Below are 22,975 nucleotides of genomic sequence, written 5' to 3'. Positions count from 1 at the left end.
CCAGCATTGTGGCTTTAAGCAGGGTTCATCAGAACCACTTTGAGTAGAGGAAGCATGGAGAACACCTTCCCCTACCCCCCCCCCAAAAAAAAATCAAGAAAGAGGAAGCAATTGTTGCCTATGTAGACAGACATGGGAATGCCCACCATGCTTTAGGGGGAGGAGTTTCTAAGACACTCCCTTAAGAAGTGTGGCTGAAGGACTTTCAGGGGGCTGTTATGCAGCCCCTTACTCCAGAGGCTTTCAAAGTGTGACCCTTGGTCTACTCTCAAGGCTGTCAGAAGGATTAATGATGCTCAGGCTGTACCCCAGACAAGCACAAAAAAACGTGGGGCCGGAGCCAGGAATCCAAGCTTTGGTGAGTCTTTGGCCCTTAAGCATGAGCCCGTGCTATGCTGAAGGTTCTAAGGTCACTGTGTAGTCAGCGAGGTGATCATTGCTGTGAGGCAAGCACCAGCTTTTCCTGGGTCCTCACATGTTCTTTGCTTGTGCTTATTCTCCTCTGGAGCAGCTATATCCCTGGACTGGGGAAGCTGTGTGTGAACAGAGCTATTGCAGCAGCCAGTAAGGCTCTATGTGTCTTCTAATCCCAGTCTCTCTGCTGCCAATCCTTCTCAGAGCGGCCAGAGACCATCTCTGACCTGCCCTTCTCTGAACATCTTTTCTCTAAAGCCTCATCCAGATCTGACCAAATGTTTCCCTGAGTACAAGCTGTGAATCCTGACATTTTGCTGGATTAGGTTTGGGAAGCTGAGGGCACAAAACAAGAGCCCTGCCTTCTTCCCACCACTTCATTTAGCAAAGCGTGTACTTGTGAAAAAATAATTTTATCTCAAGAAAACATTTGCCAGGCAAAGCTGAGTGGAGCAGCCACGTGTTCTAGGAGAGGCCTCTGGGGGAAGGGGTGTGTGAGTCTGTCAGCACCCAGCCCATTCCCTACACCAGAGTCCTCTCGCCCTGCACACATACCCCAGACATTCCGGGAATCCTTTGTAAATCGCCTGTTCCAACTGTCAAGCAAACCACACACCTGCCCACCCATGCACTTCAGGTAGGCACACTCTTCATGAGTTTCCCATTCCTGTAGAATAAGTCCTGTCTCACCCTCTGTACCTCTGCTGGAGGCAGGTTGGTTCTTGCTAACGTGGCCAAGCCCTCTATGCCCCTTTCCTCTACAACCTGTACTGGGACCGAAGAAGAAAGCAGGAAGTGGGTTCCTTGTGGATCAGCCCTTGGGGGATCATTCCACGCCACCAGCTTCTCTGCAGCCAGCACTATGGGCAGCTGTGACATGAAAGATGCCCAAGTGGGATAGCAGGCACTGAGGTCTATGTCCCTGGGGGAACTTACACAGTGCCTGGCTGTACATTAGTGGCACAGCCTGGCTCATAGCCCTTGACCACACCCCAGAACGCTTGTCTGCAAATCTCCCAGCTGGAGTCTCTCTGTGCTTGGCACCAGAGTTCCTCTGGCCTAGGGCCAGAAACCTCCTATCAAAAACAAAATGCTGACTGTCTTCCCAACCTAAAAACCTGCATAGCTGAATGTTCTGTTCCTATATATTCAGTGGCTTCTGACTGCTTGAGAATAATGCTCAGTGCCAAGTCACCACGGCCGAGGACCCTGCATCCTGTTTGCATTGCTCATGCTACAGCTCCGCTACATCGTGGTACTTTAAGCTGTTTCATTGCCCATGCCAGCCTGTCTTCTGAGTCTTTGAGTGGGGGAAGAACTTTGCCACTCTTCTGTTGGCTTGGCCCCTTCCACGCCTGAAAATCTACCCTTGAACTACTTCACTTGGGATGTCTTTTTAGCCTCCAGTTGGTAGCACTGGTAGCTCTGGCCTTAGAGACTCAGTGACATTTATACTGGTCTCTGGCACTTCATGTGGTGTGCACCAAAGCTATTCTAACCTGGAAGATAGCTTCCTATTCACCTCTGTGTACCCAGTACTTAGCATAATACCTGGTCTATAATAAACAGAATAAATACAATCACCTACTCATAGGCACACACACACACACACACACACACACAATACTAAGAATCTATAGAATGAATCTCGAGCCTTCGCTAACTGATAGGGATCTGAACCTTTAATTCCGAAGGTATCGATCAGCAGCAGCAGCAAAGGAAGGGCTGGGGTTTGGGCTCAGTAGAGCGTTTACCTAGCCTGCATGAATCCTTGATCTGGGACGGATCCCTAATGCTACATCAACTGGCTTGGCTTATTGCCGTGACCCCTGCAATCTGAAAGTGGAGGCAGGAGGTTCAGATGTTCGTGGTCATCCTTTGATTCAGAGTGGGTGAGAGGTTAGAGTGAGCTCTACAGTCCTGTGTCTTGAGAAAAGAGAAAGGACCCGATGGGAAGAGCAGAGGATGGGAAGGAAAAGGGCGGGAGAGAGGGACAGAGGGGAAGGGAAGGAACAAAAGAGAGAGAAAGAGAGGAAATAGGAGGGAAGAGGAAGAAAAGGAAACAATGTTGCAGCCCCACCCAGAATGCTCTCTACTAAATCTTGCTCCCAGAGCCCAGTGCCCGCTGTACACCCCACTGAGTGACTCTTCCAGGCGCCCACCCTCCATGTTGTTGCCATGAAAGTCTATCTACAGAGCATGTGCTACTTCTCCTCTCCCTCTCCAGGGTCTGAAGCTTTAGAAGTCCTCTCTTGCCGCTCCGGCCCAAGTCCACCATACCTTCCTGTGCCTGGCCACAGCTTCCTTTCGGACCTTCCTGCTTAGCACCTTTTCTCTTTCCTTTGCTTACTCGATCCCCGGACACCAGAGCTTCGTCCAGTAGCTCACACGTGTTTTCTGTCCTTGGAACCTGGTGGTGAGTCATGGGAGCTTGTGGTCTCTGGCTAGCCTGTCCCATCTGGACCACCAGAGAAGGAAAAGGGCCTTGAGGCTGACAGTGACCCAGAAGTTTTCACAATAGTAGGAAAAGTGCTAGTGGGGGTGGGGTGGGCTGGGGGGGAGGTATGAGCATGGAGAACCATGTGTCCTGTCCCTGAAGTAGGTGTCTGTCATATAAAATCTGGGGCTTCTCAGCCACATATAAGAACCAAGCAAGCTTTCATCTTTCCAAAAAAATATGGAAAATTTATTCTAAGAAACAGGAAAAATAGTATCTAGTTTCAAACTTGCAATAAAAAAAAAAACCAACCCTGCTCTTCTATAGCTCTGTGGAGTGGAACCTGGAAAGCCATCTACTCTCCTCAGCCGAGTCGAGAAGATCCAAAGGAAAGCTGGGAAGCCTGGACTGGCTGCTTGGTTGTCTGATTGCCTACACTTCATTCCTTGTCTGGTTCATTCATCCATCAGTCCATTGATGCATCCTTCCTTCTTCTCACCATCTACCCGTGCCTCATTCACCCATCTCTCCACCTCTCCGTCTGTCCACCTATACCTCCACCCACTCACTATCCATCCACCTGCCCGGCATCTCTCCATCAGCCACCTGTGCTGCCATCCACTGACCCATTTTTAAATATCACATCTGCATAACTGTAAGGTAAGGGTTCCCCCCACCCCCCAAAAAAACTAAATTGGAAAAGAGAAATTAAATACCCAACCCTTATGGATTATCCAAATTATCAATTTCTCTCTAAATGACCACATTTCAAGTAAAAGACAACTGGGAAAAATCTAAGTCTGGAGCCACCTGAGTGGTTTGTTTGGCTAGCTGTTTTTGCTTAGAAAGGTCATTTGAAAGAACTCTTTTCTTTTTCAAGCAACTATTTAGATTCTGTAATTTTTACTAAAGGCATAGCTCCACAAACTAAGTCTTTCAGAAAGCCCTTTAAAGAACAATGGATTGGATGGTTATCCTGTGGGATTTCAGAAATACTTTCCAGAGGATATGAATAGATGTTTCTTCAAAGGAAACATCTTGTGTGCCCACAAGGATTGTACAAAGATGCACTATCACTAGTCATCGAAAAAATTAAAATGAAATTGCAATAAGACGTGACAAAGCCACTAAGATGGTTAAAGTCAAAATCACCAACAGCAGCAGGGGCAGATGAGAAGATAGTTTCAATGACTGTTCTTTGTCTGTGACAAAACACCATGACCAAGGCAACTTCTAACAGAAAGCATGTAATTGGGGCCCTGCTCAGAGTTCCAGAGGGTGAATCCATCCCAATCATGATGGGGACCATGGGACCAGGAAAGAGCTGGGACAGGAGCTGAGAGCTTACTTCCTGATCCAAAGGCAGCAGACAGTGAGTGATAGAGAGGCTGAGCCTCGAGTAGGCTTTAGAAACCCCAAAGCCCACTCTTCAGTGATACATCCTCCAAGGACACAACTCCTACCTCTTCCCAAACACTTCCACTAACCAGAGAGCAAGTGTTCAAATTCTTGAGCCTATTGGGCCATTCTCATTCACCCCACCTCAGGTAGGAACCACCATGTTCTGCTGTTGTTAATTAAAACCTTCTAAATGCTATGTAAAAGAGCATGGCAACTACTCAAAATGTTAAATGTAAGCATCACAAGGTGTCTCTGCTGATAAAAATGATGTTGACAAGTCAGAGGACCTGAGTTTGAACCCTAGGATGGAGAGACCTGACTGTAATATGTTGTTCTCTAATCTCCACACACATGGAGGCAAATAAATAAATGTAATCAAATATTTTAAAGTGTTAAACATGGAGTTACTATGTGCCCCATCAATTCCACTCTGAAGTACATAATTTAGAGAAATGAGAACATATTATCCGTACAAAAACTTGCACATGAGATTTACAGTAGCATTATTTATACTTGTTGAAAAGTGGGAAACAACAATTGCCCATCAAGTAAGGAATAGGAAAATGAAACGTAGTCTTAGGTGCTACACACAATTATAATCATCTGATATTCAGTGAAGTGTCAAAATACAAAGCATAGGAAAGGCAGCATCAACAAACTGTGCTGGGAAAACTGGGCGTCCACATGTAGAAAAATAAAATCAGACCCATATGGATCACCCTCTAGAAAAAACAACCCCAGAGTGATTAAAAACATCAGTGGGGGGGCTGGAGAGGTGGCTCAGCGGTTAAGAGCACTGACTGCTCTTCTGAAGGTCCTGAGTTCAAATCCCAGCAACCACATGGTGGCTCACAACCATCCGTAATGAGATCTGATGCCCTCTTCTGGATTGTCTGAAGACAGTTACAGTGTACTTACATATAATAAATAAATAAATCTTAAAAAAAAAATCAGTGGGGAACCTAAAACTCTGAGACTACTGGAAGAAAACATGGGCAGTACCCTACAAGATACAAGTGTAGGATCAGGACTTTGTGAATTCACCCAGGAATCAAGGCTAACAATGGACCACGTGAGCCCATGAAGCTAAAAAGGGTTAGGATAGCAAGGAAACAGTCAACTGAGTGAAGAGGAAACACACAGAGTAGAAGATCATCTGTGCCAGCCAGGCATCCAATAGAGGATAATATCCAAAATACACAAAAACTAGGAAAACAAAAAAATCAAGAAAACAAGTGTCCCAGATTTTTAAAATGGGCTATAGATTTTTGTCTTAGTATTGCTGTGAAGAGACATCATGACCAAGGCAACTCTTTTAAAAGAAAGCAATTACTTGGGGACTTGCTTACAGCTCTATCATCATGATGCCACTATCATCATGGCAGAGAGCATAGCAACAGGCAGGAGTGGTGCTGGAGAAGTAGCGGAGATCTGATCCACAAGCAGAGAGAGAGAGGAGAGACTGAGGCTGGGATAGGTTTGTCAAGCCCCAAAGCCTACCTCCAGTGGCATACTTCCTCCAACAAGACCTCCTGCCCTAATCCTTCTAATCCTTTCAAATACTTCACTTTCTTCTGACTAGTCATTCAAAGATGAACCTAAGGGTTTGTTCAAATCACCACATATTTGAATCAAGAGTTCTCAAAAGATGAAATAAAAATTACTACAAAGTATCTTTGGAAGTATTCAATATCCTTAGCAGTCATGGAAACTCAATTAAAGTTACATTGATATTTCATGGCTAAGATCAAGGAAACAACTGACAACAAAGGCAGCAAGGATTCATGGGAAGGGAAACCCTGACTCACTGTGGCAATGATGTCTGGCCTGCAAGATACACCCAATTGTGCAACCATGGTACTACTGTCCTGGGGCTAACCAACAGCTGTCAGGTTGGAATTAAGTCCTACTCAATAGGCAGAAACTCAGAACTATAATGTGAATATAGTTAAGAGCCCCTAGAGGACAATCTGTTAATACCACTTTACCAGATTGATAGAGTGTCCAGCACTCACCTCTAATCAAAGATGGTTATTTTTGCAGTTTCTTCTGGGTCTTTTACAGAGAACCACAACTAGTCAACATGCCAAGAAAAAGTGATAACAGAATGCCCAGCCCCACACAGGACATCTATAATACAACATCTATACCAATGACTCATAGAACATCACGGAAGAGGGGCCAGAAGGACTGTAAGAGCCAGAAACCCAGGATGGTTGCTGTGATTGTGTGCACACATGCCAGTGTAGATGGGGGAGGAGGGGGTCAGAGGGTAACCGAAGGACTACAGGCAATCAATAGCTACTGAGGGAGAGAAAGTTAAGTTCCCTTCAGGGACAGTACTTAATACCCAAGCCCAGAGATTAGCTCTACACCCATGTAAATACAGGCAACACTAATTAGACTCTGTGTGTGTGTGTGTGTGTGTGTGTGTGTGTGTGTACCCGAACGCATTATAGAAGACAAGAGTTCAGGGTTACTCGGGAGGAGTTGGAGGGGTTAGAGATATGGATAGAAATGATGTAACTACAGTGTGCTCATGTATGGAATTCTCAAAACCTTTTTTAAGTGTAGTATATCCATACAATAGAATGCTATTCGTCAATGAAAATAGAACAAAGGGTTAAGAGATGTGGCAACAAGCACAGCCCTTCAAAACATGCAATGAGAAGGAAGCAAATCACAGGCTATGATTCCACTTGCATTCTGTCTGGAGGACAAACGCCCCACGAGCAGAAAGCGTACTAGCAATGCCAGGAGAAGGAAGGCTGATGGTTCAGGGTTTTTTTCTAGAATAATGAAAATGTCTGTGATTGGCAGTGGTGGTGGCTGTACATATAACCTGTCAATATAAAAATTTTTACAAAAGCATTGAATTGTGTATTTTAAAAGGGTGCATTTTGTAATGTTGAAATTACAGTACAACAAAATGCCATTACTGTAAAAAAATGAACACATTGTGAATTAACAAGGAGCAGCCACCTTCTCTAGCCAGTGGGGTGATAACATTTACAGGCCACAGTTGATGAGGAATGACTGTTCTGATTTGATAGATGAAGGAGCTGGGGGAAAGCTGTATTTCACATGGAACGTGATATAAAATGTGTCACTAAAATAATACATTAGCTATTATCCTAAAGTCTGACAGATTCAAATTAGCTTTATTAAAAAGGTTATCTTCACTGGGATTTGGGGAATTCTCAGGCACCTGTCTGTACACAGCCAGTGCACAAATGCTAACCATGTAACTATATGTTAGTGCCATGTTACATCCTTAGGCTGTAGCAATGGCTCTCGGAACAGTGTTCTATGTCCTCTCTGGGGCTTCCCAAGTGAGTTAAACAGGAGCTCAAGCATGACGAGATATTTATAAGAATTCTATAAATCTGACAATAATACATAGTAAGAATCTGTCTTGATTTTTGTGGGGGCTGGAGAGATGATGGTTCAGCGGTTAAGAGCACTGACTGCTCTTCCAGAGGTCCTGAGTTCCATTCCCAGCAACCACATGGTGGCTCACAACTATCTGTAATGGGATCCAATGCCCTCTTCTGGTATGTCTGGAGAGAGAGAGAAAGAGAGAGAGAGAGGGAGAGAGAGAGAGAGAGAGAGAGAGAGAGAGAGAGAGAGAGAGAGAGAATATTCACATACATAAAATAAATAAATAAATCTTTAAAATGTTATTTTGGGCCTCCATGTGTGTTCGAGTGTGGTATATGGTTTGTGTGTGATGCTTGCATGTCTATGTGCAGGGTCCAGGGAGAGGGTAGAGGGAGGCCTCCTATGTCTTCCTCAATTCCTCTCTATTTTATTCCTTTAAGACAGGGTCTTACTGAACCAGGAATTCTCATTCAGCTAGAAGAGATGACCAACACACTCTGGAATTCTCTCACCTCTACGCAAAGCCCAGACTGTGATTATAGGCACTTTTGACCATACCCAGCTTTTTATGTGGGTGCCAGCGGTTCAAACTCAGGTCCACATGCATCCACAGCATATACTCTTACCCACCGAACTAACCCCCTAGCCCCAGTGTCTTAATCCTTTGAGCTCTAGATTCTTTGGGACATCAACTGAGCTTTCTTCCCATGAGCATATGTGTGAGCTCAGGGGCGAAAATTGCACACCTTTCAAAGAGTTTGTGTGGACAGCTCCACACTGTGCACACCACTAACCCAAGCTCACCAACCCAGGGCAAGGCTCTCTAATCTTTCAGGCACCTCAAGGTGTGAACACAGGTTAGGGGCTCAGCACAAATGTACTTTCTATAGAGTCAGGTCCCCACTAAGGATGACATCACTCTGCAAATAAACAGTTAACGTGCACCGGGAGTCCTCACCTCTTGAGACCTCGAGAGTCAAAAGCTCAGAGTCCACAAGCACAAGAGATAGGCTTGTGGTCACTGTGAGAGTGAAGTCCAGGCGATTTCTATCCATCGTCTGTGTTTCCTCGTCGTGGCCCAGACAATCTCAGAGCAAGAAAATGAAAGAGCTGGTAAAGAAATCAGAGTCTGGAGCATTCGAAGGACTCAGGAGTGGATTTGTAAAGGTATTTGCAGGCTCCTTATCTTGATCCAGGACTCCTCTCTGGGTTTGGGGAAATCTCTTCCTCAAAGGAAGACAGCTATCTAGGAAGAGGCTTGATAATGTCTTCTGTGTCACAGCTGGATGTCATGACGGCTCGTGCCAGGAATGAGGAAGAGCTAGTCTGTGTAGCAAGGTTTGGACAGGCATGAGTGTGTGGGGAAGGAGTGATGGGGACATGGAGTCCCATGACTATGGAATTTGAGGGTGCATGAAGGACTGAAGAAGGAAAAGCACCTCCCTGGCTAGGAAGAATTGAACGTGAAGATGTGTCAATAAACTGCAGATCCCAGCAATCAAGAAGCCTGGGAGCCGCCATGGGGAAAGCAGGTTTCCAGTGTGTGTCATGAAGCAAGCTTTAGAACAGGAATAGGTAGGACCTGGTTTACAAAAGCAGGATGGGACTGGTGTCCTCCAGAGGAATAGAGATTTGTGGGTACAAGTGACCAAGGCAGCTTGGCAGGGGTGAAGGGCTTTGTTTGGGATATTTAAGGACATGGGATAAAAAGGGTCAGTTACGGTTGGATTGCACACAGATAGCATTATACAGTCTGTTCAGGTTATACTTAGAAATATATGTACAGACATATATACATGTAATAATAATTAAAACAATGAGGGCCGGGTGGTGGTGGCACAGCCGGGCAGTGGTGACGCACATCTGTAATCCCAGCATTCTGGGAGGCAGAGGCAGGCGGATTTCTGAGTTCGAGGCCAGCCTGGTCTACAGAGTGAGTTCCAGGACAGCCAGGGCTATACAGAGAAACCATGTCTCAAAAAAACAAATCCAAAAAAACCAAAAAACAAATCAAAAAAAAAAAATGAGGAGGCCATGACTTTGAAGGAGAGTAAGCAAGGGCTATATAAGAGGCTTTGGAGCGAAGAAATGTTGTAATTAAATAATAATCTCAAAAATTAAGAAAAAAAAATGAGAGCCCTGAATCATAAAGTTGAGAAATTTGGAATTCTATCCTTGACAGCTCCTAGGGATGGGAGGAGGAGAGATGGTAATTCTGTTTAGTAATACTAGGTGATAAGGCCTGAGCTCTGAGAGGAGGTCATAAAATAAGGAAGGAACAGGAATGAGAGGCGTGAAGCAGGAATCTGTGGGATTCAGAGATGGGCGAGCTTGGAGCAGGGAAAGTGCAGGTGCAGAGGAAGGCCAGAGTGTGTGGAGGGAACAAGGGCCTGGAGATGGGGTACTGGAAGGAGAGGCTTGCTGAGAGGAGAGGACTTCAGTTTAAGGTGGGTCACTCCAGCGGCAATGTTTCTAGACTTAGAAGTGTAGGGTTCTCGGTAGATGCAGAAGGAGAAAGATCTGCAGATCTAATTGCTGTGTGCAGAGACCTCCATGGGAAACGTAGACTGGATGGTAGTGAACACGGACCTAAGAACAACAAGGTCCATCGAAAGGAACACGGGTGTGCTTGAGTGTGTGTGTGTGTATCCACAACATAAACAAAAAAAGGGTCATGAAGAATGCAAACGACCCATACAATCTACACAGTCAAACATTCCCATAAGCCTTCCTTCCAGCTTTCAAATTCATCAAAACAAAACAAAGCAAAACTGTAGCACCGAGAAAGTTGAAGCCTTGGTTGGTGCCTGAGTACTCAGCTGGACACTGCTCTCAACCTCTGAGACGACCCTGCATGGACTGTTACAAGTCTACACCCCACGCAAGCTCAAGTTTCCTGCTAAGCTGTCTACTCTGTAGCCTGCTCCCCAGATTGGACCTCAGTCCCTTTACCCAACTCAACATCTTCAACATTGCCCTGCTGGTGCCTTCCCAATAGAGTCGCTAGCTTTTCCCAACAATGTCCACAGTCTTCAGCTTCCACGTCCAGGTCTTCTCTCTCTCTCTCTCTCTCTCCTCACCCCAACTGACTCGTTACCTTTGGCCCCACCTAGAATGAGTCAGTCAGTCAGCTCTCCCTGTCCTCCCACCTGCAGGCTCCTATTTACACTTTTCTCTGCTCCCGGAAATGGAAATGGAGCTTCCTTTTCTCTTCAGAGCTCTTCCCAATACCAAACCTTCCTAGGAAGCATCTGAGACAGAATAGTCTCTCTCCTCTAGTCTTAGGCATGCAGTGCCTTTCTCATGGCGCCACAAATCTCCACCTTCTCCTAAAGAGCTTTCTCTATGCGTGGTGCCCTTCACCTCCCCCACCCAGCCCGCCTATGATCCTGCTGAGGTAGATAGGAGCCTTCAGATGGGGGGACGGGGGGGGGGGGGCAGGGAGGAGGTAAGAGAAACATTAAACAAATGTGGAAACTGAATTACACGTGAGAAACTGAGGCTTGGTAAGCTCATGCAGATATAAAATAAGTTAAGGCTAGAATTCACATCTTCCTGATCCCTAAACCATCTCTTTTTCCTGTCATGATGCCTGTGATATTTTATAGGACATGGTGACAGGCATCAAGCATTTCTCCCAAGGATTCTGTCAGACAGATAGTACCAGTTATATATATATAACTCTCTCTCTCTCTCTCTCTCTCTGTGTGTGTGTGTGTGTGTGTGTGTGTGTGTATGTACCCAAGTAGAGAAACTTCCTCAAAACTGTTTAGCCAGTTATTAAAGACTCAAGGGCCCAGACAGACTCTCAAGGCCAGGTCTTCATTCACTCAGGCTGCATGCAGCACCCACCGTTTAGGTGGGGGCTCCACAGAATTAAGCCCGAAGTTTGGGATTCACAGGACTTACAATCAGTTGATGATTCAGAGCCCAGAATCCATGTGGAAGGGGCTGAACCGGATGTTGCTAAGAGCAGCCACACAGGTGTTGGGGAGCCAGCACTAAGCGCCCCTGGAGAGGCGACCCCCTGAGTGGGAAGGTGTGGAGGCGAGCTGAGAGGACTAACTGGAAATGTGCTGTCACCACACGCTCCTGAGCGACAAAGAGCTGTGGGTCTGGAGGACTTGGAAAGAGGACAGGGCTGCTTTAGAAACCAGGACGCGGTGTGCCTGAACGTCTGCCTCAGAGAGGAACCCTGTGGGAGAGCCAGCTTCAAACTGGGAAGAAAATCCCAGCAGGCCCATGGGTTCAGGAAAGGCACCACAGTGGGGAGAGGTGGCAGAGGTGTGTGTGTGTGTGTGGGGGGGATCCTCAGGAAATTGTGGTTAGAGGAATGTTAGTGACAAGGTCAGGAGAGATGGGAGGGAGAAAACATAAATGAGCAAGATAGGAGCCCAGCCTTCCTGGGCTTAGCTGTGGTCCATCTCAGTGTTAATCGCATTGACATGTGCCTGGTAAGCATCCTGGCCCCTTTAGCATTGGGCAAAAGGAAAAGCTAGAGAGACCCAGAACCTAGAGAGGTGCCCACCAGTAAGAAGACCACCTGGTCTGTCTGGAGGATCTATCTCTCAAAAAAAGAAACAAAAACAAAAACAAACAAACAAACAAACAAAAAAAAACAAAAAAAACCCCAAACTCTACACTGTATCAATCTGCCCTTTGCATCTAGGTAGAAATGTATCAAAATGTGCAGCCTGGAGTCTGCTCTATTAATCAGATTGTCATCTCGAGTAATAATTATACCTTGAGAAACAGCTGAGTGACTCAAAAAGCTGCCCCCTTCCCGGCCACCCCCTCACACAGCTCAGAGCTTTGCATGCTAAATGAAAAGACCTAGGAAGGATAGCCACCATGTTCTGCTACCAAACCATTAACTGGTCCTTCAAGCTCCAGGGCCTGATGAGTATCAGTGGGGCATCATCTTTCCTGGCCAAGAGCTGTCCCCAGAGCATGCTGGCTTGACAGTTGGAGAGCCAAGATAAAAACTGTTGGGCATTTGCCTCATGCCTCTCTGACTTGCCACCTGAGAACGTTCTTCTCACGTCAGAAGTGGTCTATGGCTTCAGAAATGGAACAGAAAAGACTGAGGTGGAACCCATTGGTAGATTGGGTCTGCCTGCTATTTGTGAGACCCTCAATTCTGTCCCCAAGCCAGGAAAAAAAATTCCTGGGCATGGCAGTGCATCCCTGAAATCTCAGGACTTGGAGGGGAGAGGTGCAGCGGGTGGAGGTGGCGATGGTTGTTTGAGGCCAAGATGGGGGTACCCAGCGTAATCTTATCTCAGAAAGCTTAAAACAAAAGCAGGCAAGAGAAATGGCACAGCTGATAAGATAGCTGCAGTGGAGAGACAAAGCAAGGCGCGTTCCTGCAACTTGCCAGCAGGTCAAGCAGAGTGAGAAAGTTCCTGGTCAATTGACCTGTGGTGATTGGTGCTGTCAGCTCAAAAGAATTTAGGATCCCCGGTTCCCTGTGGAGGAGTGTCTAGATTGCAGAGATTGGGGTGGGAAGACCCGCCCACTGTGTGTGGCACCAGTATGGGGTTGAGGCTATAATGTTACCAGCTGCTTCCGGTGACTTCTGCCTTGCCTTCTCTGTCATGGCTGACTGAAGTTTTTTTTTTTTTTTTCCTTTAAGCTGTTTTTGTCAGAGTACTTTGTCACAGCAACAGGAAGGGAAACTAAGACACATCTGGAAAATCAAGATGCATGGCATTCTGGGACATAATGCCTGACGCTGACCTCCAACCTATGCCAAGTATACACAGGCACGTGTACAACCCCCTCTCCGACCCCATCCTGTCCTACCATAAACATATGTGCTGCAAAGTCAAGCAAGATAGTAACAACAACAACAACAACAACAATAACCAGTTTGTTATTGAACTCTTATGGGCCAGATGTAGCCCATAAATTTCAAGATTTGGGAGAGTTCACACTTCTGAGTATCTACTGTGTGTCTGTTATGTTTTATGTACAGCAGAGGTTATTAAGTTGGTACATGAGTATCCCTTCTCAGGGGTAATATTAATTAATATTGAAACAATAGCCCATACTTCTTGGTGTATGACTACAGCCCCAGTGCTCTGAAGGCCTGGCTTCTGCAACAGATTACCAGTGCTCTGACACTCACTAGGAGTCAGGAGTGGCAGTAGGGGTTCTCCTACCCTGCCCTGGGTAAGAGCAGCTGTCATCTCTGTTTTATCTGTGTCCTGGCTAATGCAGATGACATCATCCTACCCTCAAAAGACCTGCTACCACCTCTGCCTTACAGATAAGGAAGCCACAACTAAATGACCTTCACAGGGTCACAGAGAAGGTCCAGTTAGAGTCACTGTAATCCTGGCTTCCTGCCCACTCAACTGCTTCTCAGTGTGACCAGGGTCCTGCTCTCCCTACCTCTCTTGGGACCAGCCTGAAAGATAAGAGAGTCACACAACAACAATCTCTCTCTCTCTCTCTCTCTCTCTCTCTCTCTCTCTCTCTCTCTCTCTCTCAAACTTGCTCTAGCTCTCAAACCATCCCAGCTGTGCCTCTCTGATCACGGTGTCTTGGCTAACTCTCTGAAGTTCCCAATGCCCTGGCAGGCCAGGTAGTCTGAGATAATAGATCCTTGGTAGTGAGAGACTGAGGAGTCTGGGGACCCTGTCAATCAGGAAGTGCTAAGCAGCCCTGGGTAAGGGAGATTTCTATTCCTGAAAAATGTTGAGGCTGGAATTTTGCACACAAAAGCTCATTTCCTAAACCTCTCTGAGTTGGGCATGTCAACTCTAGGATGAATTTCACCCATCCTAGTTAGAAGTATGGGGGAGCAATGACTTCTGATAGATTGTGCGGCCTGCACCCCACACATGCATCCACACTCTCTGTGTATGTAATGCTTCTTTTCCTTGAAAATCTGGTGGGCTTGAGTAGCCACATTCAGGGAATGCTAGGCAAATCCCAGGACACACTGTCTTTTCTGCAGGATTTAGCACAACCCTGGACGTGCATATATCAACAGCCTATCATTTGAATGTTTCATTGACAGAATATCTCTGATTATTTCTATCAGATAAATGGCACCCTTAAGGGACTAGGGACAAAATGGGCTGGGCTAGGGGACAGAATTTTACCACTGAAGAAAAGAACAACTTAATATAACCCATCAGTCCTCAAGGGAAATGCCTCTCTCTGTCTCTGTCTCTGTCTCTGTCTCTGTCTCTGTCTCTGTCTCTGTCTCTCTCTCTCTCTCTCTCTCTCTCTCTCTCTCTCTCTCTCTCCTTTTAGGAAGTCTCTGACTCCTGAGAAATCTGAGAAATGTTCTCATTAAAGCCAGGGCCTGTTTCACTGGGTACACTTCCTTCTTATAGCTCCAGTTCAGGTTTTCTAATAAGGAAGTTATTATAAAACAAAAGAGAATGAAAACCTAATTTTATGGTGCATTTTTGGGTGTTTTACACACATTTGCTTTTCATCCATCCATATTTCTCTCCAGTTAATTAAGGTTTGAACCAGTCCTCTCTCCCCACCTGCAGCCCTCCAGGAAGAGAGCCTTTTGTCTCCTCTGTCTTTGAAGCAGGCTCCAGGAGGGGGTAAGGAACCCTGAAGAGATAATTTTCTCACTCCCCCTCCAGCCTCTGTCCAGAGGCAAACTTTTCTCACAGCAAGCAGGAACCAAACCAATTCAGGTTCCCTGAGATCTCTAGGCACTCTATAAAGACAATCAGAAGAAGATGCACCCCAAGGACTTTGTGGATGCTCTTTTGGTCACTGTCTGTGAATATACTCAAGTGGTGTTTTCATACATCATCAAGGATCTTACCCTAAACCTGACAAATAGGCTCTGAGGTTCAGAGAATCAAACAGTTTCCCATACATCTGAATCTAGGACCATTGGTCCAGCTTCTTCCCAATGTACTACCAAGTAGCCTAGCTGCTTTCCCAGTTTCTAGACCCTTCCTCAGCTGTGCAGATGAGTGAACTGACTGAGAAGCTGCTTTTCTTTTCTCAAGAGTAATACCATGACCAATCATAGAATGAGCCTCCAACGGGATCTATCAGGATTTGTCACAAAATAAATGCTGGGTTAGTTCGAGGTCTAGACTTCTCATAACACTAGCCTCCCTGTTCCAGACAGACTCAGGACATCCAGTTAAATTTCAGATAAACTGTAAGTGATGCCTGAGTATTAGGTATATCCCATATACTGCATGAGACATACTTAACGCTGAAAACAAAATCTTCAACAAATTTGTACATTTAAAATTCAAATCTGAATGCCCCGTGTTTTCATTTGCTAAATCTGGCACCTCCATCCCAGAGTGGAGGCACCCTGGGAAGTTTCAAGCAGCCTGAGGTTCCAAGCTTTGCTCCCGAGGAGGAGTTGCCATGGCAGCCTGGGCACGCCTTCCCAGGCCTGGGGAGCATCCTCTATTTAAGGTTGCAGGTCCCCCTCACCTCTGAACTCTAGGCTCCTAACTAGCCGCACTTCTTGGCTGCTTTCAGTTCCCCGGCATCTCTAGCCGCCCGCCCCGCCCGGTAGCCTTGCATTTGTACTTCTCCAGCTCTGACCTGCTTTCTTCTCCTTGTTTAGTTAATCCCTATTGATCTTTAGTTCTCACAGCTGCTTCTGCCAGAAAGATTCAGGACCTGTCCCTGACCAGCCCCATGGCACTGTATTGGTGGAACTCTAGTTCTTCTCATGGCAGTCCCGCCCATCCTTGCTTGGCCCTGGGCAGCTGGAGCTACAGGTCTCACCTGACAGGAGCACCTGGCTGCGCGAAGGATGCTAGTAAGTGAAAGAAAGAAGGCAGGCTGTCCTGCCGAAGTTAGGGCTTTCTTATGAATGTGACTTCTTCCTTCCTCCCTAGGGTCGTGAGTCACTCCCCACCTCCTACATTTCTTGCATCCCCGCCCCCACCTGTAGCGACTGTGAACCTCAAGAGCTTGTCCACCTGAGAACACGGCCGAGGGGGAAGGGGGGCGAGGCGGGGGCTGCCTGGCACCCCTACCCTCTCCAAATCATGCAGAGGGCTCCAGACTGGCTCAAGATCTAAGGTTCTTTTCCCTCTTGCTCCCCGGGCTAATGCCACCCCCAACCCCCAACCCCCAGGTCCCAGCTTGGCTCCTTCAAGGAGCCCAGCGGTCCAGTATAGGGATGATGGGAGATACTGGTGTCATATGGCTGAGGGTGAGGGCAGGTGGCAGGGCTTGGTGGGCCTCAGAACATCACCCATATGCTCACTCACTGTTCACCCACCCAAAGCTTTGCCCACGCACAGCCTGGCAGCAGGAACAGCAGCCCAGAACTTAACCCTTGAGGGGCATGGGGAAAGCAGCTTCAAAATGAGCCAGTGTGGCTAGTGTGAACTTTGGAACTTCGGCACACACACACACACACACACACACACACACACACACACTATGGTATGGTTCCTCTTGGAGAACCCCGCTCGTCTTAAAGCTCCGGCTTCGGGGGGTGGGGGTGGGGGGGAACCAACAACAAACGAACAAACAAGCAAATGAAAAACGTTCTAGAGGTTGGGATAGGGGTGGTGCAGGGGTGGGAAGATAGGCCACATGGGTGCCAAGGGCACTGGGGAGAAGAGCGCGCAGTGCCTGGGCAGAGGTCTCAGCTAGAGCTAAAGTTGGGTTCTGAAGCCCTCGGTTGGGTTTGGAGTCCCCAAATGCAGCCTATAGAGACAAGCAGCTTCGCTGAGCCGACTTCAACTGTGCCCCAGTCTCCCCTGTCTGAATAAGCTAACAGGACAAAAAGAGAGAAACACCCTTTAGTCTTAAAAGAACTCCAAAAATAGATGCCTTCTCCCCCAGCTCAGGGCGACTAGCTCAGGGAGAGAGAGCACCTGCTCCGCGCCTCCGACTTTCCGGGTCCTTGGCTACCTTTCCAGGAATTCTCAACCGGGTCTAGGCTCCCCGAAGGACCGGAACTGTAGACCCTCTCCAGCTTTCCACTTAAGCCGAGAGATCGACGTGTCCCTGACCCCGGCGCTGGGTAGCGACACGCAGGACTTACCCTCGGGCGAGGCGCGGACTCGGGCCAGGGCTCCGGGCTGGGCCAGGTGAGTGCAGCCGCCGCAGGTAGGACGCGCGGCTCTGCCGGCAGAGGCTGAGTAAGAGGCTGACAGGTTGTTTTTCCCCCTCCTCCTCTCGGTCGTTAACCACACCCCTGCTGCTCTCCTCTCCACTTCCTTAAAGGGTGGGGTGTGCTGTCTGTGTGTGTGCAGGCTCCAACCTTTTACCATAAACTCTGAAATAGATGGCGCCTGCAATTCCCGGAGCTGCCCGGCTGACCCGGGGACCAGAGCCCATTCCCTTAGGACCCCTCTTGGGGTCCTCGGGTGCTCTGGACCTCTTGTGGTTGGTTGACCGCCAACTCCTACCACACCTGGCTTCTTCCAGACACCCTTCTCTGCAGCCTTTGCTCACCAGACCTGTCTCACGTTCTCAGCAGTAGCCCAGTGGTCCCACACCTTGAAATGGCCCCCACCCCAGGTCAGATGAGTATTAGTGATGCCCTATACAACTGGTAGAGGATTGGAAACATCTGGGACTGGGTTTCTGAGCCCAGACCCTGGAAGATCAGAACACAGTCCAAACACAGTCGGGGAAGGGGTTGGGAATGCAGTTCAGATGAAGAATGTGTGTCTAGCCTGGGTTCCGTTCCCAGAACCAAAGGCATAATAATGAATGTAGTGGTGGATATCTGTAATTCCAGCCCTGTGGAGATTTATCCTCAGCTATGTGGTGAGTTCAAGATGAGGCTAGGCTGAAAGAGATCATGTCTCAACACAACACAAAACAAAACAAAAACAAAACAAAAGCCAGCAACGATAACAAAAACAACAAAACAACAACAAAAACAAAACAACGAAACTAGAAAAGAATACAGAATCCTCACAATTATTTTCTTCTGTGGCCTCTCCCTATGCCAGTTTGTGTCCCGGACCCTCTGAAGAGACTGGCCACCTCTTTATTGGGTCAGTAAGGCAGTGGTACTTGAGGCAGAGCAAAGGCACTTTGTAACATCACTTCTCTAGCCCTACAAAGATTCCGACTTTCTCCTAAGTGGAAGTCAGTGAGTTGGATTTAGCAGAAGACCCTCCCCCAGACATTTTTATCCTGTGCCCTTTGGGGTTTGGGGTTTAGTCACAATTCTGTCTCTGACAGTAGCAATCCTGACCCTGTGTAACACCAAGCCGCCCAACTACCTGTGAAAGCCACAGTCTTCATGACACTTCTTCACCTACCCCACCTCTATGTTCAGCAGACCTGCTGTGGCGAGAGGACATCAGAAGGCGCCAACACTGACCTTCCAGAGTGGTGGTGATGGTTTCTCAAGAGAAAACAGAATTAATTAATTAAGACCTCAGGAGGCAGAGGCAAATGGAACTCTGAATGCAAGGCCTGAGGAGTGAGTTTCAGGACAGCCAGAGCTACATAGAGAAGCCCTCCCCTCCCCCCTCTCGAAAAATCAATAACAATCATAAAATAAATTAAAGCTATAAAGTTCATGTTTCTTTTTTTAAGTTCATGTTTCTTAAGATGTAATAAAATGTAGATTTTTAGCTGTATACTCTGTGTCTACTGAAAGCCCTAATCTAAAGCGAGCTTCACCCACCCGCAAATGTCTCAACACCACAATATACCCTGCCGTCTGCTGGGCCAGCAGGGCCCTCTCTGCCATCCTGAACTGTCCCATTTGTCAACTATCTCTGCACTCACATGCAGGCTTGGAGGTGATGTTGGTGGCAGGAAGGTGGCAGAGGTGGCCAGATGGGTTTTTCTTCAGCTAGTCCTTGGGGGGAAAAAAAGACAAGTAGAGGGATAAAGTTGGGGGCGCAGTGAAGACTCATGAACACAGTCTGAAGTAAATGAAATGACCACAGGGCAAAAACAAAACAAAACAAAACTGTCAGAGGGTGTGAGCAGTGGGGTGGCGTAGGGTGTCGGCAGGGGGTGGCTTTCTGAATCCTTGCACTTGGGAAAGGATGGGTAACGGTCTTGTGGTGTAAAGGCGAGAGCTACCTAAGAGAATGGCATCTGGCTGTTGAAGAAAAGCTGGGTTTGTGTGTGCTGCCCCTACGTGGGCACACACAGGAACTGCAGCCATATCTCTGTCCTGCTCTGTTGAGGTCTTAGGTTCTGTGTGCACAAACAGTGCATTTTTTTTTTTTTACCTAGCATATTGTTTCCTTCAAACTTCTCTGAACACTTATTTTTTTATTTCTAAAAATAAAGCATGTTTCATTATAACATTTCATACATGTAAATCAGGCACTTTGCTGCTAACTCATTACCCACTGTCTTCCCTGTTGGGCTGGTATTTGCTCCTCCAGTGGTTCTCCCCCTCCTGTCTGCCACCCTTTAATACAGTTCCTCGTGTTGTGGTGGACCGCCCCCACCATAAAATTCTTTTTGTTGCTATTTCATAGCTGTAATTTGCTACTGTTAAGAATCGCAATGCACATATGTGTGTTTTCCCTTGGTCTTAGGTGACTCCCGTGAAAGGGCCATTCGACTCTCAAAGGGGTCACAATCCACGGGTTAGGAACCACTACCCTGGGCAGTCTCACTACTCCCTCTGGCCAAGTAGGAAGAATAAGAGGCCAGAATCACCAGGGCCAATTTATATAAATGTTGGAATCTAGATTCTGCATTATAAGAGAAAAGATTTGATAATTTTCTGAGTCTGGCTTATTTTGCTTATCACGATGATGTCCAGTTTCATTTATTTTCCAGAAAAATGACATATGTTTCATTCTTCTCTGTGTCTGAATAAAATGTCTGCATGTGTGTGTGTCTGTGTCTGTGTGTGTGTGTGTCTCTGTGTGTGTGTCTGTTTGTGTATGTGTGTCTGTGTGTGTGTGCATGTCTGTGTGTGCGCATGTCTGTGTTATATGTGTCTGTATGTGTGTCTGTGTGTGTCTGTTTGTGTGTGTGTCTGTGTGTGTGTCTGTATGTCTGTGTCTGTCTGTCTGTGTGTCTGTCTGTTTGTGTCTGTGTGTGTGTCTCTGTGTGTGTCTGTGTGTGTGTCTGTCTGTCTGTCTGTCTGTGTGTGTGCGCGTGTCTGTCTGTGTGTGTGCGTGTCTGTCTGTGTGTGTGTGTCTGTGTCTGTGTACTACATTGTCTTCTCTCACTCATCGGTTGATGGACAACCATGTTGACTCTATACCTTGGCTGCTGTGAATAGAGACCCAGCCAACATGGACATCAAGTGTCTCTGTGGCATCTAACTTGTATTCATTCTTCCGGTTCTCTCCTCAGGAGTCACGGCTGGATGACAAGGACGTGAGTGGACCAGCGAGCCTTGTGCACGTGTACTGGGTTACTCTGGCACCCTCCTTAGCCTTTGAGTCCCATTTTTTCCTTGATGGCAGCCATTCTGATAGGGGTGAGATGGAATCTGAAAGCAGTTTTAATTGACATCTCCCTGATAGGTAAGGATGTCGAACACCTTTTCAAGTACTTGCTGACGGTTTTGTACTTCTTTTGAGAACTACCTATCCTGTTTATTTGTCCATTTATTCATTAGATGATTTAGTTTTGTGGTATGTAATTTTTTCAGTTCTTTACGTAGCATGGATACTAATCCTCTCTGTCCAGTATGTAGTTGGCAGAGCCCTCCTCCACCCTGCCCTCCCTGCCCCACCCCGCTCCACCCCCCATTCTGTGGGATGTCTCTCCACTCCAGCGGCTTCTGCACGACAAAGGAATTCTTGAGATTGACAAATGTCATAAGAACCTGGGAGCTTGTATTCTTGGGGCCCTTGTAATTGATCCATTGTAAATTTATCCTAGCTTACAAATGAATGAGGCTCGGGCTATGGTTATTTTATTTGGCTTTGACCATCACTGGGGGGATCACCCCTAACCTACTTTTCTAACTGCCGGCCTGGCTCCTTCCCCAGCGGAGTACCTCAAATACTTGCTGTTACTCCTGATTGGGTTCTCACGGTCCATCTCCTCTCATGATGGCCTCTTCCTCTCTCCCTTGTCCTTCTTTCTCTCCCTCTCTGCAACTCCAACCAGCTAACTTAAAACCTACCTACCTTTAATCCCACCACTAATGGGTTGTAGACATTTTTACTTAACCAATAGTTTTAAATTAGGAACAAGGTTTGCGCAGCAAAAGTTGGTAGCTGTGGTTGGCAACTAGACCTTCATTCAGGCACGAGATTTAGCATCACAATACATAGCAATAGACCAAGCCTCAACAGGTCCTGCTCATACCGTCCTTGTTGTGACCACATCCTAAAGTGCTTTACCTGTGCTTTTCTCTAGCACTTTCAAAGTTTCAGGTCTTATGTTAAGGCCTCTGGTCTGTTTGCTTTTTTGTGCAGAGATAAGGATCTGGTTTCACTGAACTTGTGGAAATTCAGGTTTTCCTGCTCCACTTAAGGGGCTTGCTGGTTCTCTGATGTGTGTTTTTGGCAATTCTATCAAAATTCAGCTGGCTGTACCTGTGCTTCTTTGTTTCTTCCTTCCTTCCTTCCTTCCTTCCTTCCTTCCTTCCTTCCTTCCTTCCTTCCTTTCTTTCTTTCTTTCTTTCTTTCTTTCTTTCTTTCTTTCTTTCTTTCTTTCTTTCTTTCTTTCTTTCTTCTCTCTCTTTCTTTCTTTCAAATGCAATATACAAAATTTATTTAACAAAACAGGTAAAGTAAAACAGGCATTTATATTAAAAAAACTACAAGAAAAATAGTCTTTAACAACTTAAAATAACCTACTTGCAGTTGCATTTACCTGAGCTCTGTTGTTGTGAAGAACACAGCTCATGCACAGGTAAGGATGAAAGGTTTGTACATTTTTCAAGTATTCACAGAGCACTACCTTATATACACATATACATTACATTTGAAAAAGATCAAATGATCCCAGCTATGCTTCAGTTTTGCTGTTCTTTTGGAAGAGGCCGTCTAAAGAGAAGAATATGCAGTTCTGGCTCACGAATCATGTCACAAACTCATCCTAGACTCTGTTGGACACTAAGTCTCCACTCCTTTTCAGACATCAGTTGACTTTTGGGAACTTGTTTAGAGAGTTCTCTGGTAACATGACATGCCGGTATTCATGGTGCTCTTCGAAGTACTTGTCTGGGTGGTAGATCTGCTTATGAGCCATCCTGCCGGGCACACAGAGGAGAAAACAGGAGCAGGAAACCAGCACAAGGTGCTCCTCGACCGACTAGGGCCAGTACAAGGACTAGAATCCTGTGCTTATTTCTAAGTCCTCCATTTTATCCCGTTGGTCTATGTGTCGGTTTTGGGCTAGTACTGTCTGGTTTTTATTACCTTGGCTTTGTAATGCCATTTGAGATCAGGTATTAACTCAGTAAGCCAGAAAAAG

General features: G+C 46.6%; 1 protein-coding gene and 1 pseudogene across 3 annotated transcripts in view; both read right to left on the bottom strand.

The window, feature by feature from the left end:
• Positions 1-17,793, bottom strand: part of Ptk2b (protein tyrosine kinase 2 beta) — a 122,564-nt gene extending 104,771 nt beyond the window's left edge. For 2 of the 3 annotated variants that reach the window (XM_052191146.1, XM_052191144.1), the window contains exon 1: positions 17,646-17,793. The gene's annotated coding sequence lies outside the window, so the exon portion shown is untranslated. The remainder of the gene's footprint in view (positions 1-17,645) is intronic. The other variant, XM_052191148.1, reaches the window with a different exon arrangement.
• Positions 17,794-22,514: 4,721 nt separating this feature from the next.
• On the bottom strand, positions 22,515-22,750 carry LOC127690690 (cyclin-dependent kinases regulatory subunit 2-like; annotated as a pseudogene).
• Between the last annotated feature and the right edge of the window lie 225 nt (positions 22,751-22,975).

Source organism: Apodemus sylvaticus, chromosome 8 (genome assembly GCF_947179515.1).
Source record: "Apodemus sylvaticus chromosome 8, mApoSyl1.1, whole genome shotgun sequence".
NCBI lineage: Eukaryota > Metazoa > Chordata > Mammalia > Rodentia > Muridae > Apodemus > Apodemus sylvaticus.
Note: the sequence above shows the minus strand (reverse complement) of the source record. Positions and strands in the feature narration are given on the sequence as shown.